Source organism: Vigna angularis, chromosome 8 (assembly GCF_016808095.1).
Source record: "Vigna angularis cultivar LongXiaoDou No.4 chromosome 8, ASM1680809v1, whole genome shotgun sequence".
NCBI classification, from domain to species: domain Eukaryota; kingdom Viridiplantae; phylum Streptophyta; class Magnoliopsida; order Fabales; family Fabaceae; genus Vigna; species Vigna angularis.
This window is the reverse complement of record NC_068977.1, coordinates 9,078,467-9,104,696: the sequence shown is the minus strand read 5'-3', so window position 1 is coordinate 9,104,696 and position 26,230 is coordinate 9,078,467. Positions and strand designations below refer to the sequence as shown.

General features: G+C 38.3%; 1 pseudogene; it reads right to left on the bottom strand.

Moving 5' to 3' along the window:
• Positions 1 to 1,633: 1,633 nt before the first annotated feature.
• LOC108344472 (serine/threonine-protein kinase BLUS1-like) lies at positions 1,634 to 23,695 on the bottom strand (annotated as a pseudogene).
• Between the last annotated feature and the right edge of the window lie 2,535 nt (positions 23,696 to 26,230).

The window sequence follows — 26,230 nt, the reverse complement described above, 5'->3', positions numbered from 1 at the left end:
TACAACAATCAAGTTTCCTATTCAACTCAAACTCTCAATGACATCTATGACCAGGGTCTTACAGTGTGGACAATGCTATGTAGATTTGCCATTGAGTCAAACTCTTTAAGTTTTATTGACCACTCAGCCGAGCTTTTAAGTGCATTGGTCATTTTATCAAGCTCTTTAAGTTGATGAGCCATTTAATAAATCTCTTTAAGTTGATTGGCCACTTGACCGAGTTATAAAGTATATTGGTCATTGCATAGCTCTTTAAGTTGATGGTCTATTCGATTGAGCTCTTTAATTAGATTGGCTATTCAAACTCTTTAAGTAGATTAGCTATTTAACCAAGCTCTTTAAGTTGATTGACAATTTGACCGAGCTCTTTAAGTAGATTAGTCATTCAACTGAGCTCATTAAGCTCATTAAGTTAATTGATCATTCAATCTGAGTTTTGAAGTGAATGGACCAATTGGCCAAACTCTGAAGTAGATTGGCCCTTCAACTAAGAACTTTAAGTATATTGGTCATTCGACCGAGTGTTGGAATAGATTGACCATTCGAAACTCTTATAATTAATTGGTCACTCGAGTAAATTAAATTGTTCATTCGATCGAATTCTTTAAATGGATTGATCCTCTAGTTCTAAACTCTTTAAATGGATTGATCCTCCGGTAAAACTTTGAATTAGAATGACAATTTTGTAAAACTCTTTTAAGTAGATCAAATATTCAGCCGGATACTAATATAGTTTTTCCATTTGGCCAAGCTATTTAAGTTTATTGACCACTTAACCCAATTCTAAAGTGAATTGGTCATTTTGCCAAACTCCTATTGACCACACCCAGCTCTGAACTAACTAAAACCAGCAAAAAAAAATGTTTATTCAAGTTTTTGATAAGAGATATATACCTTGAAAATATGAATAGAATAGATTTGATAAATATTGAACACACCAAACAATAGAATGAATAAAACAATATATACACATATATTAAGTTACCTTGATTATAAGTACTTTAATAATTTAAACGAAAATCAAAGCTGAGTATTGAAATAAGAACCATGCAAATATATATATATATATACATATATATATAGACATCCATATCTATAAGAAAAAAAAATCAAAATATTACTCGATGCAAATATATACATAGACATCCATATCTCTCTACCCTATAAGAAAAATAATCAAATATTACTCCTATTCAGGCAATGCAAAAAATCAACGAAGATAAACTCTCGGTTCATTTGTCATCACTAATTGGATTATAAGAATAATAAATTATATGTATCCTAAAAACATCAACTAAATAAAACATTAATAAATGAAAAGACACTCCCAATAAAATAAATGTAACAAAAAAGTTTTAAAAATTATATAAAACAATAAAATTTTAAAAAAAATCAAAATTGTATATTATACCTCTTGGAATGAAAATAATCATTTGTTGTTATTATCCATTCCATTTTTCTCTTACCGAGAAAAATACTATCACAATTAAGCCACGCTGCAAATGACACATTCAGTGAAGAAAAACTATCTAGGTCACAATTTCAAAATTCACAAAAATAAGTAACAAATATATCTTTATGCACATAAGTTTCAGCTGCAGTTTATATGAAAAAATACAATCCACCCGGAGAATTTATTGTCAGCAATATAAATAAAAATTTGAATTTACATCAACCATTGGAATTTTACACTTGAACACTAGCCATTTCAGCCAGCATTCTGTGTATGTGTTTGGTTGTCAGGTGATATGAACTTATTGAAAACACAAGACAGATTGCTACATCACTGAGCTATGTAGTTATATGCATTCATGTGAACTCTGATGAGTAAATTTTAGGTAGAATAAGAGAAAATGAGAAGTTTAAATTACATGATATCATTATCCCAATCTCAATAAATTACATTTTACAGGCGACTCAAGGAATAGCATCTCAAAATTAGTGTCTGCCGCAAACAAAAGTTCACACCACACATGGTAATACAATTGAGACGTTCCTCCATCCCTCAAGTACGTCGTAAATCATCTTTGAATGTTATCAATGAACGTCAGGGGTTGTCTAAATATCAGTTAAACCATCCTCATAACGTCCATAGACATCTTCACTTCTCCATTTTGTTAATCATACTGCTCAATTGTTTCTCTAACTGCAAACCAGACAGAAGGTGAGACATCTTAGACCATGACTTGGACAGCTGAATTCAAAATACCAAATTTTCAGAAAGCAAATGTGTGATAAGCTAATCCATGGTTGATCCTTGAGAGACTAAGGAACATCTTGGTAGGAAACATGCAGCTTTGGTAATAAATTAGTGCTTTCAAAATTTATGAGCTATACGGCTGCAGGGACAAATCTTGGCACGAAAAAGTTAGCAGTCTTGGTAGGTACAATTTAATAAATTTACCTTTCTTGGAACCCACTGTATAGAAGGAGTTTAATGAACTAGTCCCTGTCTAAAACATGTTCCTATCACCTCCTCATGAACATGGGAATAGAGGGGGTCTCAGCAGATGAAACACACTCAACAAATTTTACTAGAATAAAGTCTAACATCATATTAGAAGGTAGACTTCAAGCTAAACTTAATGTCACAACACTAGCTTAGTAAGGTGGGATTTGCACCCACCTACTTATATAATATATATTTGGTCATATCTCCAGAGAATGTCGGGGGTCTCTAATTGGACTTTGAATTTTGATATTATTTGCCTAAGTCCTCCATCATGTAGTATGGGACGCTTGGTTAAGCATTTAGTATTGGAGTGTCCCCTTTAATAGTTATTGAGGATGAGTTCCCCAAGTTATTGGGTACGTTGTCTCAAAAGAGGCTCCTCTCTTAGGTACAGTCTTATGATAAGGGCATGGGAATTAGGAAAGTCTAATTCCCACATGAGTAATATGCTATCTTTGGTGTAATTATTAGGTTTTGATAGCTAGGTTACTGAAGTGCTTGGGTACTTATCATAATTACAATTTTAGGTCCAATAATGGAATTCTAATATGAATAAAACTAATATTTTTCACTTTCTAACATTTACCTATGAGTTACAATTTTTCACCAATCCTAATCTCATGTCAATGCACAGTATAATTTCAATATGCCCCTAAACAGAGGCAACCAATTGTTCAAATTGAAGAATGGTTTTTACGTGGATAGACTGTAAATTTAGAATTTACCTTGCAAAGGCAATGGATAAGGAATTTGAATAGAAGTATATTGAAGAAAAAACAAAAATATGTGGTGTTACAGATTGAAACTAAAACATGGCATAAACAAATTGTTTGAGATGAAATAGTAAGAGTAGGATGGACCAAGATTAAAATATACCTGCACATTTTTCATCTTTTGTCTTTGTAATTCCTCAACAAGGCTTCCAATGCTGACATAGGAGTTGAAACTAAGATGTACATTGAATTTAAGTTTTATAAATTAAAGAATAAAAAATTCAGTTGTATCATGTACCTCTGTTGGAGTTGAACCACTTGAAAATGCAGCTCCTTCTCCCTGGTTGTCGCAGGTACCTGCAAGTTGTACAAATATGAAACCATTTAACACAACAGTACGAATATAGCATAGCAAAATAAAAATGTTTCTTAACCACCCCTTCTCATCCATCGTTTTCTAAAACACTACTTTTTATTGTCTTTGTGATTAATCCTTGACCTGATTCTCAAATTCATATCGGAATTGTGTCAACCACGGTTCCAGACTTCAACGTGTCAAATTCCTTTAATATTTATTATGGGTCTAATCATGGTCAAGAAGGTCTGCTACAGCAAGAAGAAAGAGGACGAGGATAAGTTTAGAAATAGGATGTCAATGCAAAATGGATTTGAAGAAAAGAAAACAGCAATCAAACACCTTTTGTTGGATATGCTAAGTTTGTGTAAAACTGGAGTCAACGTAAGAAAGATGGCCATTTATGTGTTTGTATTTCTAGTACCAATGTTCCATTAAACTTTATAAGAGTGGCTTGTGACTAGATTGATTATAAAGCAGAAATATTGAATCATTGTTGTATTATAAGTATTATGTTATACAAGGTTGTTAAACTCAAGATTCTACCTAGGATAGGGAGGAAATCAAAACTCATTACTCAGGGATAGCAAGAAGGATTGTAAGATTCTTACCTAAAATGCAACAGGATATTTACTTTATGAATATGCTTATATATTGTAGAGATCTTTATAGTTTTATAATAGTATAATAGAAAGAAAAAACTTCCCATTGTGTTTTGGCCCAACAGCCACTGTAACCCAAATGACAACAAAAACCCTAGTTTCATTCTCATTTTCCATCTACAGACCAAGACGGCTGCTGTGGAAAAATGCTCAGACAGTTGCAAACAAAGGATAACCCCAGATGAAGCAGAGTCAGAAGCGAGGAGGGTCACACATGGGGGAGAAAGAATTTTGGAAAGAATACATTCAGTTTTTCACCCACTGTCTCTCCCTGACAATATTGTTCATGAAAGATCAAGATCCTACTACCATACAGCTCATGAATGAACGACGTCATGATTCACCACACACGAAGCAAATTGGCACAAAAGATTGTGCAATTTCTTGATCTGACTTATAATTTTAACAATCGTAGTGTTATGCAAATCAATCATTAATAGTTTTTTAAAGTAAACTCTCATAAGATTCAACCAGTCAAGTCAATAATATAAACTGATAATTTGCATAGACTCTCCAATTTGACAACGTTAAGCACACTAATAATTTGGATAGTTTTGTGTTGGATGTTGCCACGAAGTGCAGAGAAATTTTCCTTCTGGGGTATTTTAGTCTCCCGAGTTTCTAAACTTTCTCCACATTCCCCTTGGATAATGCTTCTCATCATTAAAGAAAAAGTATGACGAGAAAAATTTGTACCAGAGTAATTTACCTGCAAACTATCAACTGCCCCTGCCTCTACGGATTCTGCATCTTACCTGTAACAAGTTAAAAAAGTTAAAGTAAACAAACTGAATTGCCAGAAATTTTAAGGGTCAACACAAAGAAGCATTACCAGAAGATTGCTCTGCATACTTTATTAATTTTATAATCTCTTCCTAGCAAAACCCATTGGAAAATAAGGTTATGATATATACTTGTCAAGAGTAAAAAAGATAGAAAACTAAGAAATTCAACAAAAAAGTACCCTTTGCAAACCATTCTGTTGCAAGATGCACTGAAGCGATGGAAGAATAGCGCCAGCCATGAAATTTTGATTTGGTGGGCTGGTAGGACTAACAACTGGGCCAGAAGCATTGTTTGAAGGACCCTAAATGAGTAAAAGAAAAGGCAATGATTACAAAGCCATTGCGTAAAACATCACCAAGTTCCATCTTGGTAATTAATGAAACAATCATTCAAGCAGACAAATTCAACCACAATTTTTATAATCTTATGTTAGCAAAGGTGCAATCTTTGATAAACAGTATAGTCTGCATATAATGACTCTAGCAGATCAATCCAGAAATTAACAAGATCTATAACTCATATGATGGCACTATTTGAAGATTCACCATACACAAGAAAAATGACAATACACACTCCTTTCCACAAACTCTTCAATATAAGGTGGATTTCATGTTGGTCCCACTAGTTAATATAAATAAGACGTTACCACCCACATGATTTAGTGGGTTCCACATTACTTTCACCCAATAATGAAGTGCCAAGAAAACTGCCTTACTAATCTCTACAAAGAAATCTTCATCATGGATAAAAGTAATAGGTAAAAATATCTGCCATTTGATACAGACCATTGGACTGAGATCAGCCGATGTGACCTTAAACCGCTCCCTACGCTGGACAAACGCTCCATCTGATGTGTCATCAACTGTGCACAAAAAAAAAAACGAAGAAAAATATATACAAGTAATTTCTTAATGCATTCATTTTTAGATAAAGTAAAAATCTAGCTGGCACAGGAGAAAGAAAACTATGAAGATTATTAAAATATCAAGCAGACTAACAAGATACACCTACCCAATGGAAGGTTGTTGGTATCTCTCTTCTGTCGATATTGCAATGGCCCACTGTGATTCCTCTCCGAAGCATACTTTGTTTGTAGGTAATCCCTTTAAAGAAAAACAGAACATATGATAGCACATTGCAAACAAAACATGCAGCAGTAGTAAAGTAACAATAATGTGTAATATCACAATTCTCTGATCTCAGATCAATAAAACCAAGCTTTCAACACATACCAAATTTTCAGAAATTATTAGTAATCATGTTTCATTTCCTAATGAAACCAGTGCAACCGCAGAGTATGTTCAACAAAATCCAAAATATAAAAGTGATAAAGATAAGCACAAAACAAAGTGTCACAGACATTGTGCAACATGTATAGTAGCTACAAATTTTGGACAATTCAGTTTGCTCCAATCCTTTTAAAAAAAATTCTTCATTTCCAAGAAAGTGATTGAAAATGAGAAGTTCTATTAACAGGTCCAGAAGAAAATGGGGAAGAAAAATAATGAAGCTGCAAACAATTGATGTAAAAATGAAAAATTACCTGTCCCCGTCAGTGACAACCTTTTTGGGAAAAAGAAAATTATCAGGTAGCAAAGAACCACTTGGAAACTTTTTTTGCTGATTGTTGATGTTTTGTTGTAATGAAGAACTTGGCCCAGAACTTTCATTTCCATAATCATGATCCAGATCTCTTGGACTGTTATTATTAACGTCATCCTCACACATATCAAAACATCCTCTGCATAATTTACATATAAATAAGATCAAATGTTCTATAATGGAAAATGCACTGTTATTTGCTAAACTATAACATAATTGTAGAAAATGCTAGGAAGAATTTAAATTGGTCACCAAAAGAATACTGATTCGAATAATTCAATTATACATCTCATTTGCCGCATCCAAAATTTCTCTTTAATTCTTAATTAGACAAAAAAAAGTAATATAAACAAGTATATCATTCTATATTTCTATTAATAAATGGAGAACTGAATCTAAAAGAATATTATTGCTTAAACTTCTACATACAGAATATAGTAAGATTTAATGAAGTGATAGCACAGGGCTCAGTTTGTACATTATAAGTAACTTACCATAAATAATTACTAAAAATAAAACGAACAACCCAATTTCTAACATACAACCAGCAGTGTTTCAGCCTGCAATAAAAGTTACCACATGAGTGGAAACATATATGATATCATAACCCAAATCTCAAACACATTGCTGCTAACACTTGAAAATTCAAAAAGAGAAAGAAGATGAAAGGGAAAGAACGGAGAAGATAAACATACTTAAGTGCTTGAAGAGGTTTACTAGGAAATGAAGCAAGCGAACCCTCCAAATCCTGAAGATTATTAAATCCATCCTGAAATAGGGATATGGTGTAAATCCTGTCCAGTATACTTAAACAAAAGTTTTATAGTTCATAAAGCACAAGGTAAAATAAATATTAGATCACTTTTGGACAATAACAGTATGTTAGGAAACAAGGTATGAATCCTAACTATCTTCCTCTCTCTCTCTCAAGTCAAAAGAATAGCACAAGCAATTGAATCAACGTATAGTATGGTATTCACATCAAGAAACAAGAATACAATGAGATATCAGGAGCTTAACCTCCTTCACCAGGTACTCAGACCGGTCTGCACAAACCAAGTTTCTAACTGTCTAACTGATACAACAAAGAGGTCCTTATATAGGCCTCTTTCCCAAACCCACTTAACTGACTAGCAGTTAATCCTCTGTTTTCCCTTTCTTCTCTCATAGACCCTCCATTCTCTAACATCACTCCCCCCCTGAAAACTGACCTTGTCCCCAAGGTCGAACTCGGGGAATTGTTCCTGCATCAACCTCTGATCCTCCCACGTTGCGCTGTCTGCCCCTCCATCTTGCCACTCTATCAACACTTGTTCATGTTGTTCCCCCTCTTGCTGTTGGACTCTTCTATTTAGCACCTTGGCTGGCCAGCACGTAGGTCCACCGACTTGTAAATCTGCTGGCAGCTCAGCTTCCACCTGCTTCGCCCCAATCGCCAATTTCAGCTGAGACACGTGGAAAACAGGGTGAATCCTGGCATTCGCGGGCAATTCTAATCTGAACGCCACTTCCCCTATCTTCTGGATCACCTTGAACGGCCATAGTATCTAGCTGCTAACTTTGGATGCAACTTCACCGACATAGAGGTTTGTCGATGGGGTCTTATCTTTAAAAACACCCAATCATCTACCTTAATGGTTACCAGCCTCCTCTTTCGATTTGCTTGCTTCACCATCGCATCTTGCGCCCTCGACAAGTGATATCGCAACTGTTGCAACGCTTCATCTCTTGTTTGTAACTCTTGGGCCACGGCTTCCACCATTGTTTCTCCCGGAATAAACCTTGATAACGAAGGCGGGGTTCTCCCATATACCGCTTCAAACGACATGCATTTGGCAGCTCCTTGGTAGCTGGTGTTGTACCAGTACTCCGCCCATGGAAGAACCACGTTCCAGATCTTGGGCTGCTCAGAACAGAAGCATCGTAAGTATCCCTCCAGCACTCGATTCAGCACCTCTGTTTGGCCGTCTGTCTCCGGATGATAGACCGTGCTAATCCGGAGATGGGTACCCTACATCTTAAACATTTCTCTCCAAAATGCGCTGAGAAATAATGGGTCACGATCACTCACTATGGTCTTGGGAATCCCATGAAGCTTTACTACCTCTCTCACAAAAACTTCCGCTACTGTTCGAGCAGTGTAGGGATGTCTGAGCGGTATGAAGTGCCCGTATTTACTCAGTCAATCGACTACCACCAGTATAGCGTCATGGCCTTTGGATTTCGGGAGCCGCACAATAAAGTCCATGCTGACGTCCTCCCAGATAGCTTGCGGAATGGGCAGTGGTTGCAATCTCCCAGTATAGTGACTGTGCCAATCTTCTGTAAGTTCTATAAACCCCCGAGTGACCCCCGTCGGTGTTGTATGAAATTCGGCAAACAATTTCTGTACCCACTCAGACTTTGCCGGAATAACCAGCCTCCCCTTGTAGTGCAACCATCCGTTTTCAATGGTGTAAGTCGGATATTTGTTGGGATCCTATGTGACGCCTTCTCTGATTTTATTCAAGTCATCATCTTTGTTAGATGTTAAGATGTGTGTTTCTGTTATTTGGGCTTAGTCTATTATGTATTAAGGGCATTGGCCCATATCTTACAATATAAATAAACTACCCTATGTGTAGTCTAAACACATAAGGGATATTTTCTCCCAATCTTCTTTATTTCTCATATGGTATCTAGAGCACAGGAATAGTTCCAGTCAACTCCACGGTCTCCGGCACCCATCACTGCTGCTGTTGTCGCGTCGCCGCCGCTGTCGTCGCCACCGCCGCGCCGTCGCCGTCGCCGCCGCCGCTGCTGGAGCTCCAGAATCGACCGGCGACCACACCATCCGAAGCGTCTCGGCCGGGCGACCACCGTCGCACGAAGATCGCCGCGATCGGAGCTCTCACGCGCCTCCACGCGCCGCCGCAAGAGTCGCCGCTGCCGCCGCGCGTGCCGGCGCGTCGCCGGAGCTTTCCGCCGCCGATCAGCACCGCCGTGATCGCCTCCTCGCCCTCTTTCTGGATCTGTGGTCGTTGCGTCAATCGGAGCACTTTGAATTTTTAGGGTTTCTCCCTCTCCATGGCGTCTTCCTCGTCTACAAACACCTCTATTGGTGGCTCATCTTCTGATCCCTCAATATATACTAATTATGTGAATGTACACTTGTCCATTGACAAGTTAGATGGCACAAATTATGCAACCTGGGCGTCCGACATCAAACTTTGGTTGAAGAGTCAGGGGTACTTAGATCATCTTACTCAAAATGTGACTACTGCTCTCATAGATGACACTTCCCGCTGGATGAAAATTGATGCTCAGTTATGCATTGTTATAAAGTCCACCATTCACTCCTCACTGAAACAAATGTTTCGATCCTATGAGACATGTTCAGAAGTATGGGCACAAGCGAAGTTGTTATACACAAATGACACTCAGCGTCTTTATGGTGTTTGTCAGGACCTATTAACTGTTATTGGTCCGCGCAATCCTGGTCCCATGGCAGAATATTTGGGTAAAATTCATGCCCTTCTTCATGACTTTAATGATATATTACCTCCTGCTTCCACTCCTGCTGAAGAATTGGAACAACGATCAAAGTTCTTCATGTTGTTGGCATTATACGGACTCTCTGATGATGTTTCTCATGTCCGTGATCAGATTTTGGGTTCTCCTGTCATACCCAACTTTACTTCTACTTGTTCTGCTCTTTTGCGTATACCGAGCAAACCCGTCACTGAGACATCTCCTCGTACTGATGATTCCTCTGTTATGGCTGCTCAACGTGATGATCGAAGTCGGTCTCGCAAGCCAAGTAAAGGACGTCCAAAATGTGACCATTGTGGCAAGTTAGGCCACAAGATTGATAGATGTTATGCTCTCCATGGACGTCCTCCTCGACCTGTAGCAGTGGCAAATTCTGATCCACCTCCCCGATCACCGTCTACAGACCATCCTACTTCATCTAATATCGTAGACAAACCTGCAATCTTTAACGAATTTCTCAGATGGTATGAGGATCATCAGCACTCTGGTTCCACTACATCTGCATCTGTTGCACGTACAGGTACACCTTTTGTTGGTCTAACTCACTCCCTTGGACCTTGGGTCCTTGACTCAGGCGCCACCGATCATATCACTGGTAACAAGTCCTTGTTTTCTTCCTTGTCATGTCCAGCTAATTTACCCTCGGTAACAATGGCTGATGGGTCTAGAGTCTCATCTCATGGTATTGGTACTGTTAATATTTTTCCATCCATATCCATTGATCATGTACTTTATGTCCCTGGGTCTCCCTTCAACTTATTGTCCATTAGTCGTTTAACTCGTACTCTTAATTGTGTTATTTCCTTTACTAAAGATTCTGTTTGGTTGCAGGACCGGAGTTCGAAACACATGATTGGCACAGGATGTGAGTCTCATGGCCTTTATCATCTCTGCCCTTCTCCACATGTTGGCGTAGTCATGGAGTCACCATCCCTTCTTCATGCTCAGTTCGGTCATCCTAGTCTTGCCAAACTACAACAACTTGTCCCGAGGTTGTCCACATTATCAAGTTTGTCGTGTGAGTCTTGTCAGTTAGGGAAGCATACTCGTAGTTCCTTTCCTCGTAGTGTCTCACAACGGGCGTCGTCCCCCTTTTCATTGGTTCATTCTGACATTTGGGGACCTAGTCGTGTTAAGTCCATTTTAGGTTTTCAGTATTTTGTTACCTTTATTGATGACTATTCCAGATGTACTTGGTTGTTTTTAATGAAGAATCGTTCTGAGTTGTTTTCTATTTTTCAATCTTTTTTCAATGAAATAAAAACACAGTTTGGGGTGTCTATTCGAAATTTACGTAGTGATAATGGCCGTGAATACCTTTCTCAACAGTTTAAACAGTTTATGGCTTCTCATGGCATTCTTCACCAAACCTCATGTGCTTATACCCCTCAACAAAATGGGGTGGCTGAGCGTAAGAATAGACACCTTATTGAAACAACTCGTACACTTCTTATTCATGGTCAAGTACCCTCACGTTTTTGGGGTGATGCAGTTCTCACAGCATGTTATCTTATCAACCGCATGCCATCTTCCGTCCTAGATAACAAAATCCCTCATTCTATCTTATTTCCTCAAGACCCTCTGCATCCATTACCTCTTCGAGTTTTTGGGTCTACATGTTTTGTTCATGATTTTAGTCCTGGTCTTGATAAGTTATCTCCTAGGTCTCACAAATGTGTCTTCTTAGGATTTCCACGGTCACAAAAGGGCTATAAGTGTTTTTCCCCTTCCCTCAATCGTCATTTTATCTCTGCTGATGTCACTTTTGATGAGTCTTCCTTTTACTTTTCACATCTATCTTCTAGTTCTGTACCTCTCCCTGTTACTGTTGATATTCCTCTTATCTGTGATCCTCCTGGTGATGCTCCACCCCTTTTGTCTTCTCCTTCTTTAGACTCTCATTCACCACAGGATCATCCTTCACCTCCACCCCTTCAGGTTTATAGTCGCCGTAATTGTCTCCCTCATGACTCACTTCCGGTGCCGCCTCATGTGTCTCCTCCGGCTCCAGCAACTGAGTCTGACTTGCCTATTGCCCTCCGTAAAGGTATACGCTCTACCCCTAACCCTTCCCCCCATTATACTGTTCTTAATTACCACAGATTATCTCCATCTTTTTATACTTGTCTCTCATCCATTTCTTCTGTGTCAATTCCCAAATCTGTGGATGATGCCTTAACTCATCCTGGTTGGCGTCAAGCTATGATGGATGAATTAAGTGCTTTACAGGAAAGTGGAACTTGGGAGCTTGTCCAATTACCATCTGGAAAGTCTGTTGTTGGTTGCAGGTGGGTGTATGCTATCAAGGTTGGTCCTGATGGCACAATTGATCGTTTGAAAGCTCGACTGGTTGCCAAAGGCTACACACAGATTTTTGGTTTGGATTATGGTGATACTTTTTCTCCAGTGGCAAAAATGACCTTTGTTCGCCTTTTCATTGCCATGGCCGCTCTTCGACAATGGCCTCTTTACCAACTTGATGTCAAAAATGCTTTTCTCAATGGTGATTTGCAGGAAGAAATTTATATGGAGCAACCGCCTGGCTTTGTTGCTCAGGGGGAGTCCTCTGGATTGGTATGTCGTCTTCGCAAATCCTTGTATGGCCTAAAACAGTCTCCTCGGGCCTGGTTTGGTAAATTCAGTTGTGTGGTTCAACAATTTGGTATGTCTCGCAGTGAAGCGGATCATTCAGTGTTCTATCGCCACTCGAGTGCTGGATGTATCTATTTAATAGTGTATGTCGATGATATTGTTCTCACAGGAAGCGACTATCTTGGCATCTCTCAGATGAAACAACACCTTTGTCATCATTTTCAAACCAAAGATCTTGGCAAACTCCGGTACTTTTTGGGTATTGAAGTAGCACAATCCAATGATGGTATTGTCATATCTCAGAGGAAGTATGCGTTAGACATCTTGGAGGAAACAGGGTTAATGAACTGTAAATCTGTTGAGACACCTATGGACCCTAACATCAAACTCCTACCAAATCAGGGGGAGCCTTTCTCAGATCCTGAACGGTACAGAAGACTAGTTGGTAAAATAAACTATCTTACTGTTACGCGTCCTGACATTTCCTTCGCAGTTAGTGTGGTGAGTCAATTTCTAAACTCCCCATGTGAAGACCATTAGGATGCAGTTGTTCGTATACTGAAGTATATTAAAAGATCACCTGGAAAAGGTTTGCTATATGGCCCTAACAACGATACAAAGATCGTTTGCTATTCAGATGCTGATTGGGTTGGTTCCCCTTCTGATAGGAGGTCTACTTCTGGATATTGTGTCTCTATTGGTAGCAACTTGATATCTTGGAAAAGTAAGAAGCAAAGTGTTGTGGCAAGGTCGAGTGCAGAAGCAGAATATAGAGCTATGGCATCAGCTACTTGCGAGCTTGTGTGGCTTAAACAATTGCTTAGTGAATTGAAATTTGGAGATGTCACTCACATGATACTTATATGTGATAATCAAGCTGCTCTCCATATTAGCTCTAATCCTGTCTTCCATGAGAGAACCAAACACATTGAAGTTGATTGTCATTTCATTCGAGAAAAAATCATATCCGGAGATGTCAAGACTGAGTTTGTTAACTCAAGCAACCAGTTGGCAGACATATTCACTAAGTCCTTACGAGGACCTAGAATTGATTATCTTTGTAACAAGCTTGGAACATATGATTTATATGCTCCAGCTTGAGGGGGAGTGTTAGATGTTAAGATGTGTGTTTCTGTTATTTGGGCTTAGTCTATTATGTATTAAGGGCATTGGCCCATATCTTACAATATAAATAAACTACCCTATGTGTAGTCTAAACACATAAGGGATATTTTCTCCCAATCTTCTTTATTTCTCATAATCTTCCTCCATTTCTCGCATCACATCTCGGAAATCTTTCCAATACGGCCTCATTATCCCCATCAATTCAACACCCCCGTCGACCCCTTCGATCCCAGCCTCGCCATCTAACTCCTCGCTGCCTTTTCGTGACAGCGCATCAGCCACCCGGTTGTTGGCCCCCGTTTTATACGCTATGTTAAAATCGTAGCCGAGCAGTTTGGCTATCCAGTGTTGCTGCGCCTGGGTCGTCACCCTCTGTTCCAACAAAAACTTTAGACTTCTCTGATCCGTATACACCACGAATTTTTGGCCCAACAAATACGGTCGCCAGTGTTGCACCGCCAGGGACACCGCCATCAACTCTTTCTCGTAGATCGACTTGCCCAAGGTCACCTCCAATAATGCTTTGCTGAGGTAAGCTATCGGTCTCCTTTTCTGGGTGAGCACCACCCCTATTCCCGTTCCCGACGCATCACATTCTACCTGGAAGGGTTGCGAGAAATCCGGCAACGCCAACACCGGTGTTGTAGTCACCGCTATTTTCAATCTTCCCATCGCTTCCCTGGCAGCCTCAGTCCAAGCAAAATTCCCCTTTTTCAACATCTCTGTAAAGGGCTTGGCTATCTTCCCATAGTCTCGGATGAATCGCCGGTAATATCGGCGAGACCCAAGAATCCCCTCAACGCCTTCAGCATTTTTGGTTCTTCCCACGCGACCACCCCCTCTATCTTATCCTGATCCATCTGGACCCCCTCCTCTGAGATGACGTGCCCCAAATATCTAATCGTCCTCTTCCCGAACTCTTCTTCTCATTGGCCACCCAGTGATGTTGTTGTAAACAGCTCAACACCTACTCAACGTGTCGCAAATGCTCGACCCAGGTCGCACTGTAGATGAGTATGTCGTCAAAAAAGACGAGCACAAACCTTCGCAGGTAGGGTCTGAGGAGATCGTTCATGGCGCTCTGGAAGGTTGAGGGGGCATTTGTGAGGCCGAATGGCATCACAAGAAACTCGTAATGTCCCAAGTGAGTGCGGAACGCCGTTTTTTGCACGTCGTCTTCACTCATCCTAATATGGTGATACCCAACCTTGAGGTCCACCTTCGAAAAATACTGCGCACCGTGGAGCTCGTCCAGTAGCTCTTCGATCACCGGAATCGGGAACTTGTTGGGAACAGTGGTGCGGTTGAGAGCTCGGTAGTCGATACAGAGTCGCCAACTCCCATCCTTCTTCTTGACGAGGATGACCGGACTTGAGTAGGGACTTATACTCGGCCGGATAATCCCTGCATGCAGCATTTCCGACACCTGTCTCTCAATCTCTTCCTTCATGGCGTGTGGGTAACGATAAGGACGCATGTTTACGGGGTCGGTGCCTTCTTTTAAAGTAATCTAATGCTTCTCTTTTTTATTAGGTGGCAAACCTTGGGGTTCCCGAAATACCCCTGCATGTCGTGTTAAAACTCTCTCCAAGTCCCCTTTCTGCTCTTCAGACAACTCTTCTTTTTCTCCCTTCTCCTCACTCCCCTTCTCGCCCTCCAAACTCCAAACCATCGCCCAAGCCTCCACCTCACTCAGCTTCAGCAACTTCTCCGATCCGACCACCCTTTTTTCCAACTTCGGATCGCCCTTAACAACCACCCTTCTCCTTGCATGTTTGAACGCCATGGTGGACTCCCTCCAGTTGAGGGTAATTTCCCCCAACTTGGCTAACCACTCCACTCCTAGGATCATGTCGACACCCCCAGATCGAACAAGTAAAATTTTTCCTCTATCGCAACTCCCTCCATGTCGACCACTACCTTCGGGCAACATCCACGGGTCCTTTTCTTACGTCCGTCTCCCAGACTCACCTGGTAGGGAGGGGTGTCCTCCTGTGCAAGCTGCAGTTCCTCCACCAACCGTCTACTCACGAAGTTGTGGCTGGCGCCACTGTCGACCAGAATTAGAACGTCTTTCTCCCCCACTCGACCTTGCAGTTTCAGCGTCTTGGGCTGGGTTAAGCCTCCGGCAGAGAACGCCGACAGCTCCATGCATGGGGTTTTTGTTTCGACCTCCATCCCCTCTTCACCCCCTTCTTCATCTTCGGCCAGTAACACCACCCGCAAACTCTTCTCCTGGCATTGATGGCCAGGGCTGAAAGGTCCCCCACAGCGAAAACACAAGCCTTCTTCCCGGCGTTTCAGAAACTCTGGGTAAGGTAGGTTACGTGTGTTTCTTCCCCTGTTCTCCCCTCCGCCGACATTTCCGCTTCTCGCCATTACATTCCATGTCGCTCTTTCTTGTCTCACCGACCCACATTTACAGCAGTGTTTCAGCCTGCAATAAAAGTTACCACATAAGTGGAAACATATATGATATCATAACCCAAATCTCAAACACATTGCTTCTAACACTTGAAAATTCAAAAAGAGAAAGAAGATGAAAGGGAAAGAACGGAGAAGATAAACATACTTAAGTCCTTGAAGAGGTTTACTAGGAAATGAAGCAAGCGAACCCTCCAAATCCTGAAGATTATTAAATCCATCCTGAAATAGGGATATGGTGTAAATCCTGTCCAGTATACTTAAACAAAAGTTTTATAGTTCATAAAGCACAAGGTAAAATAAATATTAGATCACTGTTGGACAATAACAGTATGTTAGGAAACAAGGTATGAATCCTAACTATCTTCCTCTCTCTCTCAAGTCAAAAGAATAGCACAAGCAATTGAATCAACGTATAGTATGGTATTCACATCAAGAAACAAGAATACAATGAGATTTAACCTCCTTCACCAGGTACTCAGACCGGTCTACACAAACCAAGTTTCTAACTGTCTAACTGATACAACAAAGAGGTCCTTATATAGGCCTCTTTCCCAAACCCAACTGACTAGCAGTTAACTCCTCTGTTTTCCCTTTCTCTCTCATAGACCCTCCATTCTCTAACACAGTACCTCCTTGTTCTGAGTGGGTGCATCATCTGAATGATTAGCTGTTACAGATGATAACGTCTCTGCAGAATCCCTGAAGTCATCCGATCTGACTTTTTCCTTCTTATCCTTTTGTGGCTCATCTACATTAGGTATGTCATCATCTTGAATCTGTTGACAAAAGAAAAATTTACAAAATGATAACAATGTCCAACAATGCTTAAGTTTCCAACCTAATTAAAATAAATAAATAAGACAAAGTAGGAAGGAAGGTAACAATACTTACAAGAGCAGCTTGACTTTTTAAATCTTCCAGGTTAAAATTCCAGGCACTAATTCCTCGAATATATTCTTTCTGTACGTACAATACAACACAACGCAAACACAATGATACACTAAAGTGACATAATGAGAAACTGTACTCATAAAACATCACCTTGCATTGACAGTGCCACAAGCAATCATTTACACACAGAACTAAAAATAAACCTACCTGAGATAACTGATCCTTATCCTCATAAAGAGCCTTGTTCTGCACCAATAAATCTGCCTCTTTAGCCTGGTACACAAGCAAGAGAAATGATAACAAAAACCCAATTAATCTATACATAAAACAGAGGAATTTGCAAACGAACAGCAAACCTTTAGCGATCTAAAACGATCTCCTAAAGGAGCAAGCCCATCTAGAATGGTGCGAGCAAGCCCTAAAGAAGTGGTGCTTTAATAGCTTTTCTGAACTGGGACGCTTTTTTGGGTCTTTTACTAAGCAGGTGGCAACCAACTCCTTGAAAGCCTGAAAAGAGACGAGGAAAAGTTTAGATATAAAAGAAGAATACAAGTAATAGATACAAACTACAAAGTGCTTTAGTAAACAACACAAACCTTTGAAAATCTCTTGTCTCTTTCATAATCAAGACCTGGAGGGGCATTTTGTAAAGTCATAAGCAAAACCTGCATCCAGAAAAATAAGTGAAAAAATTCAACCATGAGCTCACAGAAACAGAGACATGAAACTGAAGGCAATTGCAAATATTTGAAGACATGAAAATTACTTTCATAGGTGGATACTTGGAAAATGGGGCATGACCATGAGCAAGTTCAAGTGCTGTATACCAAATGACCATATATCTGCTCTGTTTACAGAAAAAGGAAAAAAAGATAGAGAACACCCAGCAGAGCGTAAGATATCAGGGACCAAAACAATGACAATAACAAAAGTATTAATTATGCATACAAGGGAAGAAAAGAATAGAAAACACTTACTTAAAATCATATCCATGTAATTGCTGCAAGACTTCGGGAGCCATCCTGTGAAAATAAAGACAATTCATGGCTTCAATAATCATTCACATGATAGTAGCCAGACAAAGAACTAAAATAAAGGAGGGTTAATACCAGCAAGGTGTTCCAACAAAAGTGTTCCTTGAACGTTGCCTGTCTCCAGTATCAAACATACATGCTGACACTCCAAAGTCAGCTAGTTTGACAGCACCATTAGAATCAAGCAGAATATTCCCCGCCTGCATAGTTACAAAAATTTAAAAGAGGAGAAAAAGAACAGAAAGCCAACAAACATGAAAAAAGGGGAAAGATAAAAATAAGACAGTTGTTGAGTTCAGCAACAGTTTTACAAGCACCAAAACATAAGCAAACGAAAATCTCAGATTCAATTCGTTAATGCCGTTTAGTTTAAAATTAAGAAATCTAGCTGTAAGATTCTCAATTTTCAATATCACAAGGGTGCATAGGTTTTAAAAAATGAGAGGGCAGATAGCTAATGCATCACACCTTAACATCTCTATGTATGTGACCATGGGCATGAAGATAAACAAGAGCTTTGAGAACTTCATGTAATAAAGTAGCAATAACTGGCTCTTCAAAACCTTCTGGATAGGCAGATTTCATTATATGGAGGCAAGAACCCCCTGCCATGTATGGCATTACAACCCATAGATTGTGTCCAGTAGTAAAAGAGCAATGTGCCTGTAAAACATTTGGATGATCAATCAAGCTGTACCTCTCTTCGAATTCCATCCTGCACAATTTGCAGAAGTATCAATAAGAATGTATCCAATGACAGATATAGAATATAGTCACATAGATTAATAGACAAATAATTATCAAACAATGAATTAGAGATTGAATTGATAAATTGTATTAAAGCAAATAATGCAACCCACATAATTCAACAGACTTAAAGAGTGATCAAGGGAGGAGACAAATACATAAATTAGCACCAAACAGTGTAATGAATAGTGATGGTTGAGATCATTCTTTCATAATTTCATAAGCCCCCGAATCCAAGTATGAAGTAACAGCACAATTTAACTGAAAGGGATGTGACGTGAAATATGAAAATAAATGTCTACATACCAAATCATTATTGCACTTCTCTAGATCCAGAACCTTGATTGCAACTATCTCGTTGAGAGGAACACAAAGAGCCCTGTATACAGAGGCACTAACGCCTTCACCAACTTCTTCATATAACTTGTAATCTTCTGCATTAAGAGGGAATCTTTTTTCCAAAACATGCTCAATTTTTCTTCTTATAACATAACATCAACATGATTATTATTAAATGCGCCACCCAAAAAAATTTGATCACATACTGAAGTGGTGAAATCAATGTTATAATACTTCCAGGTTGGTAGCATTTGCCCTTGTCTCAAAACAAACTAGAAAGTGCATCCAACAACTTTACAAGGATGCTCTTTTATCCACAACCAAAATGCTCCTTTCAACACTGATAATGTTGTAACTGATAAACGCTCTCAATCAATTTTAATTAGTATTGCCAATCTTGAATTTTGAGATATCCGCCGACTTTTTATTCAGCAAGGTGTAACAAATTAAACAGGCACTATAACATATTACACAACTAAAACAGCACGAGATAAGAACCAGAGGAATCCATTTAGCACCGCATGCAGATAGGCAGGTGAATAGGGAATCACGTCAATCTCCAATATCTGCAGCAATGGTCACAACAAAAAATTCACTACACAAGAAAATAAACAATTATCCACACAAATTAAAAATCTTACAGAACAGAATTAGAAGTGAGATCCATACGTGCAATAATATCACAAAGATGATATCCATCATATATCCATGCATACATATGCAATGCAAGTATCATGAACTAGCAATCTAAAGCTTAAGCTACTAGGTGAAGACACATGAATGGGTTTATAATATATCTCTAACATGCATCCTCAGTCAAGAGCTACTAGATAATGCACATGCCTACTTAACTTGTTCTTAAATTTAACTTTTCATTAGAAGAATGAGTCTGACAAGAATAAAACTTAGACCACTAAGAGAAAAACAATTAAGAAAATCGGGAAATTAATTTCAACTGTTAAAATAAAAGTAATGTTTCTTCCTCGCTTATTTAGGGCTTCAATTTTCCATAAAAGGATATTTTGATCCAAAAAGAATTTTTAAAAGATAGTATATTTTTAATGAAGAAAACAAAAAAGAATGAGCTTTAAAAGCTCTAACTTAGGAAACTCTTGACTTCAACTCCTCTATTTCAAATCACAAAATTCAAGAACACATTATCCATGAAACTTTAACTTAATAATTTTTAAGCTTAAACAATTATAAAATTACCAAACAGACTACAATTTTATTTCACATGGTTTTGCTACCATTAAAACTCTTCATTCCTAGATGATGGGTAATGGCTCAAATCAAATGTCTACTTTTGGGAGAAGATTACTGGTTTAGATATGCATGGCACTATCAATATTCTTTATTTTTCGCCTATTTGCTTTGTTCTTTGCTCTTACATTATGGAAGATTCCTTATGCTTCAAATGAAAAAAAAAATGATCCTTAAACTTCAAAGCTCCCAGTCCTAGCTTAGGCAACTTCCATGATTGAGGCAGTAAAATAGACTCAGATTCATTTAACCACCTCAACACACATACATACACAACGGAAAACCAAAATAATCCAGTTCCTTTTCCATCACTCATTACCAACAAATAAATGTAACTTGTCCAATTCATCCCTTGTAAAGTCAGTAACAATCACTAGAAACAAACCTTTGTCAGGTCAATCACATGTCAGTTACGTTGGATGCTTAAATACACACCAATTGCCAACATAAAAAAATAACACCAATATGCCATTGGAAATTCCAACCTAAAACACAAGATTTATCAAAGTTTGTTCCTAGTGGCAATGGAATATGTTTCAATCCAAAATATATGATAAGGGTTTCTTGTACATTTTTTAGTGTTGCAATGAAGTTCCTAGCAGCATATAAAATTCAACACAACCGCTCCCTCCCTCTCAAAATCCACTGCTCATAGGGAAGCAGATGGTTCAAGGTACGGAAATCCTTCTTCCCAATTCAAACAGTATTTCATTAAGCTTAGCACACAAGACTTGAAATGCTAAGTCATCTGAATCCTTTATGCTTCCAAAGATCTAATAAGACATTATTCATCTCTGCAAGACCTGATAACTAAAATAATCACTGAGCCAGAGAAAAATCCACATTCTTTCAATGTGTTAGTAAATTTCTCTTTTTTATTAAAAAGGAAAACTAAATCCTTAAATCTTGAAAGCTCATTGACCTCCAAGCCAAGGAAATTTCCCAAGATTGTGCCAGAAAAATAGATTCTAAGATTCAGGTAATCTCCTCAACATACAAGAAGAAGCAAAGTTAAAATCATCCAGCTCTACATTCATCCTCTCTGACAACAAATAAATGTAATTTGATTAATGCATGATGCATCCTTTGTAATGTCAGAGTCATTAGAATTTAAACCTTCAGCAGTTCAACCATACTAGTCTTGTTAGCTGCTAAAGTACATCTCCAACTGCCAACACAAAATAATGCCTACGCCATGGCCAATTCCAGCATACAACACAAGATTTATCATAAAGGGCTTTTCGTAATGGAATTTTCTTATCGAAAACATTAGATACAAATTTATTGCACATCCTTTAGTACTGCAATGGATTACCAAGCAGCATAGAAAATTCTACAACAAATCCCCCTTTCTTCTCAAAGTCCTCTCACGGGGTAACAAATAATATCAATGCATAAGGTACACAGCACACACTTCACAATTTAACCAACACTTCAGCAAAGCTTTGCTGTTAGCACTCAAGCTTTGAAAAGCTAAGTGTTTTAGATACAATTAACCATGATAGATCTAATAACACTTGTAACTATACCCTCTTCCTCTCCACAAGCAATTATTATTGCAATAAACTGAGCTACAAAAAATCCATCTTTCTATGTTTGACATAATTTACCTGATCAAGGACTGCTATTATCAATGCCCAAACTTTATTCCCGTGCAGAATTTATTCCTCTATTCTCAAATATCTATCCACCTAAAAATCAGTAAATGGAAGAAGATTATTTATGCTTCCAATGGACTTCTTTGTATGTTCTCAAACCACCATAATCATGGAACTCCAAGTTAGTCATCCAAAGCTTGATATGGTTCATTTGAGTAATTAAGTGATCACTTTCCTAGAAACTCATTAATAAACACGTCACCAAATTTGAAAGCAGAAAGAAAATTAGCATGGAATTTAAGGACAACAACATGGGGAGATTGAGGTGTGTGTGTTCATATAAAAAAATTTCTGAGATAGAAATATCATTTATCCTCAATAATTAGGCAGAGATTCCATGCGTGTTATATATTAAGAAAACCTAAGCAAATCAAAGCAACAAATATAGTAGGTATGGCTTAGATAAAAAAATGGGTGAATACACCGCAATCCAAGCTTCTCCAGTTAGGTAATATTTGATCTAGCTAAATTTGGGCTTCTCTTTTCCTCAAAAGGAGAATTTGGAGCAAAAAGAATTTTGAAAACATAAATGTTTAAAGAGCAACTTATTTAAGTGAAGAAACAGTTAAAAGAATGAGAATTTAAGAAACTAGTTTTACATGCAGTTTTAATTTTAAATTAAAACTCTGAACTTCTAGTTCAACTTTAAAGTTGCTTTTATGCTCCACAAAGGTTAAAAGACTAATCATACAAACATATTTCTGGTAAACTATGCTTTCCTTGAGGGTGGGTAATAGATTCCAGTTTTGGGATGACTGTTAGGTAGAAGATTAGCACTTGATATATGCTTATACACATCTCTATTTTCTTTCTCCCTAACAATTCTATTCAAACATGAGTTAGAAGTTAGAAGTTAGAAGTTAGAAGTTAGAAGTTAGAAGTTAGAAGTTAGAAGTTAGAAGTTAGAAGTTAGAAGTTAGAAGTTAGAAGTTAGAAGTTAGAAGTTAGAAAAATGATATGCAAGAAACCATGATAACTCCCTAGAAGAGTCCACGGATCAATTCTTTCATATGGGCTAGAACTTAGAAGATAATATATGGAATCAAGGAGACCTAGATCAATTTTACTGTAGTTTTCAATAATCCTTTCCAGAAACTCAAAGCTCCACCTAACATCACATCTTTTACTTGGTTTGCTACAGGAATAGAATTATTTCAATTAACATGTTGCAAGTTTTTAGGCCACATACAGCTCTTTCCTCTCATATGCAAGTAATGGTGCCTACTTAGGATCCATTCCACATTTGTACTTCCACTGCTCAGCCACTATTTCTGTATGGAATTCCTTGATTTGCCTTCTATTATTTCAGACATAGGCTAAGTCCCTGGACCAATGCTTGTGATTGTCATTCACCGACGTACTTCCCTTTTCCAACCCTCCTCAGTGATTATTCGGGCCTCCGCTCATCATCCTCATCATCTGTTAAATGTCTCACCTTATCGCCGCCGTTTCCTCTTTAATTCCCTCCACCGTTATCTCCACGTTATCCAATCTATCCTCTGATGACTGTCCGTCCATCACTGATTCTCTCCTCCTTTTGGATCCGACAGGTCGGACCAAATGATAGGTTCTTTATCCAAGAACCTATGAAAAACTCACTCCTTACTCTTCAAACACACACACACCGACAAAGAAATGCTTCTTTTATTCACTTTCAATCAACAGAAAGAATACAGAGAGCTTAACCTCTCCCCCTCAGGACAATGGGTCCTGATCAACAATTCAATAAAGGCCAAAAAGATCCCTCCCCCAAACTAATCACAACTATTTATACAAGTTCAGAAGCCTTTCCCCGCTCCCCCTAACTGCCCAAACAGTTAGACCAACTAACTATGTTTCTTTCTTCTCTCATAGACTAATAATGGTCTAACATCTGCCCATCACTCATTTTCAACATATAAATATAATTTTGTTCAACCCATCCTTCATCAAGTCAGAATAAGACTATCAGACTTTCAGCAATTCAACAACACATCAGCTTTTCAAGTTGGTTAATTACATCTTTAATTGCCAAGATAAAACACCGTCAATAGGTCATTGGCAGTTCCATTCTACAACACAAGATTTATCGTAAAACCTTTTCCTAACAGAATCTGTTCAATCCAAAAATATAGATGCAAATTTCTTGTCCATTCTTTAGGACTGGAATGGACTTCCTAGCAGCATATAAATTTCTACTAAACCCCTCCCCTTCCAATTTTCTTTTTGGGGGGAAACCAATGGTTCAGGGCACAATGTGTAGACATCCTTCTCCACAATAGATAAAGAACTTCAAAAAGTTTAGTTCTCCTTTATTAAGGAGAGACAAAAAACAATTTCCTTAAAAAGTAAAGATTTGAGAGCTCCTAGACCTCTGAGCCAAGAAAGCTTCCCATTATTGATCCAGAAAATAGATTTTAAGATTCATGTAATACCCAGCATACAAAATGAAGGAAAACTAAAATATACCAACCATATCCATCCATTCCTCCATGACAACAAATAAATGTAAGTTGTTTAATCCATCCTTTGTAGTAAAGTCAGAGTCAATAGAAATAAACCTTCACCACCTCAACCACACATCAATTTTGCTAGTTGCTTAATTACAATCCCAATTGCAAACACACAGCATTTCCCGTATCATGGACAATTCCAACCTACAACATAAGATTTAATGTAAGGCCTTTTCCTAATAGAATCTGCTGAAATTAAAACACTAGATAAGGAATTCATTTCTTGTATATCATCTTGTGCTGCAATGGGTTTCCGACCAGCATATAAACTCAACAACAAATCCCCCCACCCTCCTCCCACAGGGAACAAAGGCCATAAGGTAAGGCTACAGACTTCCTACCGATTCAAACAACATTTCAGTATGCTTGGCCGATAGCACTACAGCTTTGAAGAGCATAATGTTTTAGATCCCATAAAAAATTAGACAGATCCGTGAACACATCAAAGTATACCCTCTTCCTCACTCCAAGCCACGACTACTACGAAAAACTTTGAGCCATGGAAAAATTCACCTTCTTTCTTTGTTTGTCGTTATTTACTACAACAAGACCTACCATTAGTATCTACCCACGAACTTCAATTCCATGCAAAATCTATTGCACCATTCCCAAATCTCAAACTTGCATTAACTCAGATACACAACCCAGTGAAGTCAACCGACGCAAAATCCAACATTTTAGACCGTGTCTAGTATAGCTCCAAATCCAATCACCAGACATAAAAAAAAAAAAACACACACATCTTTCGAAGATTTTCAACATTTATTATTACTGTGAAATTCAACAGAAGCAGACAACCCATAGACATTTTGATCAACACAAATCACCGATAAAAGCAAGAACAAACACTATGACCACCACAAAAAGGGAACAGAAGAGAATTCCCCGCTAGTCAACGATAAAAAAAAAGGAGCATTCAAGATAGGTAAACGACAGATTAAGCACAGAGAAAATCCGTGAATTGAAATGAGAGTTGGGAATTGACGAACCTAGGGTTTCCGAAGAAGAAAGAGCGCTAACTTGAATCTGACCAAGTCAGAAAGATAACAACAACAAATGAGAAATCGAATACACCTATTCAGCAAAATTCAATTGCTCCTCTGATCAACCGAAGGAATCACCATGGATTGATTGCTTTGTTTTCACTTTTCTCCAATTTCACATAAAAACTCTCTCTCACTGTGTGTGTTCTTCTCAACTTTGTTTCGGTTTTTGTGCCACAACAGACGCTTCAACCTCGATCTCAGTACTCACTGGTCTCTCTTGGGACACAATTTAAACAAATTCATGAAAATGAAAAACCATAGGAATAATTGTTAGTCACAGTGCTTCTCCTCTTTTATACTGCTACTCTTCCTCATTCACACTTCATTATATTAATTACACTGAATAAATTAACTAATGCTAATTACTACCATTATATACAATTAATTCTTCATTCATTTTTTTTCAGCATCAATGTGTTTTTTGCATTAATAGTAAATTAAAAGAGTAATTAATTAAACAAATAAAAGGTATATGAAGAAGCTGCATATTTTTTATTTTATTTTTCTAAATTAAT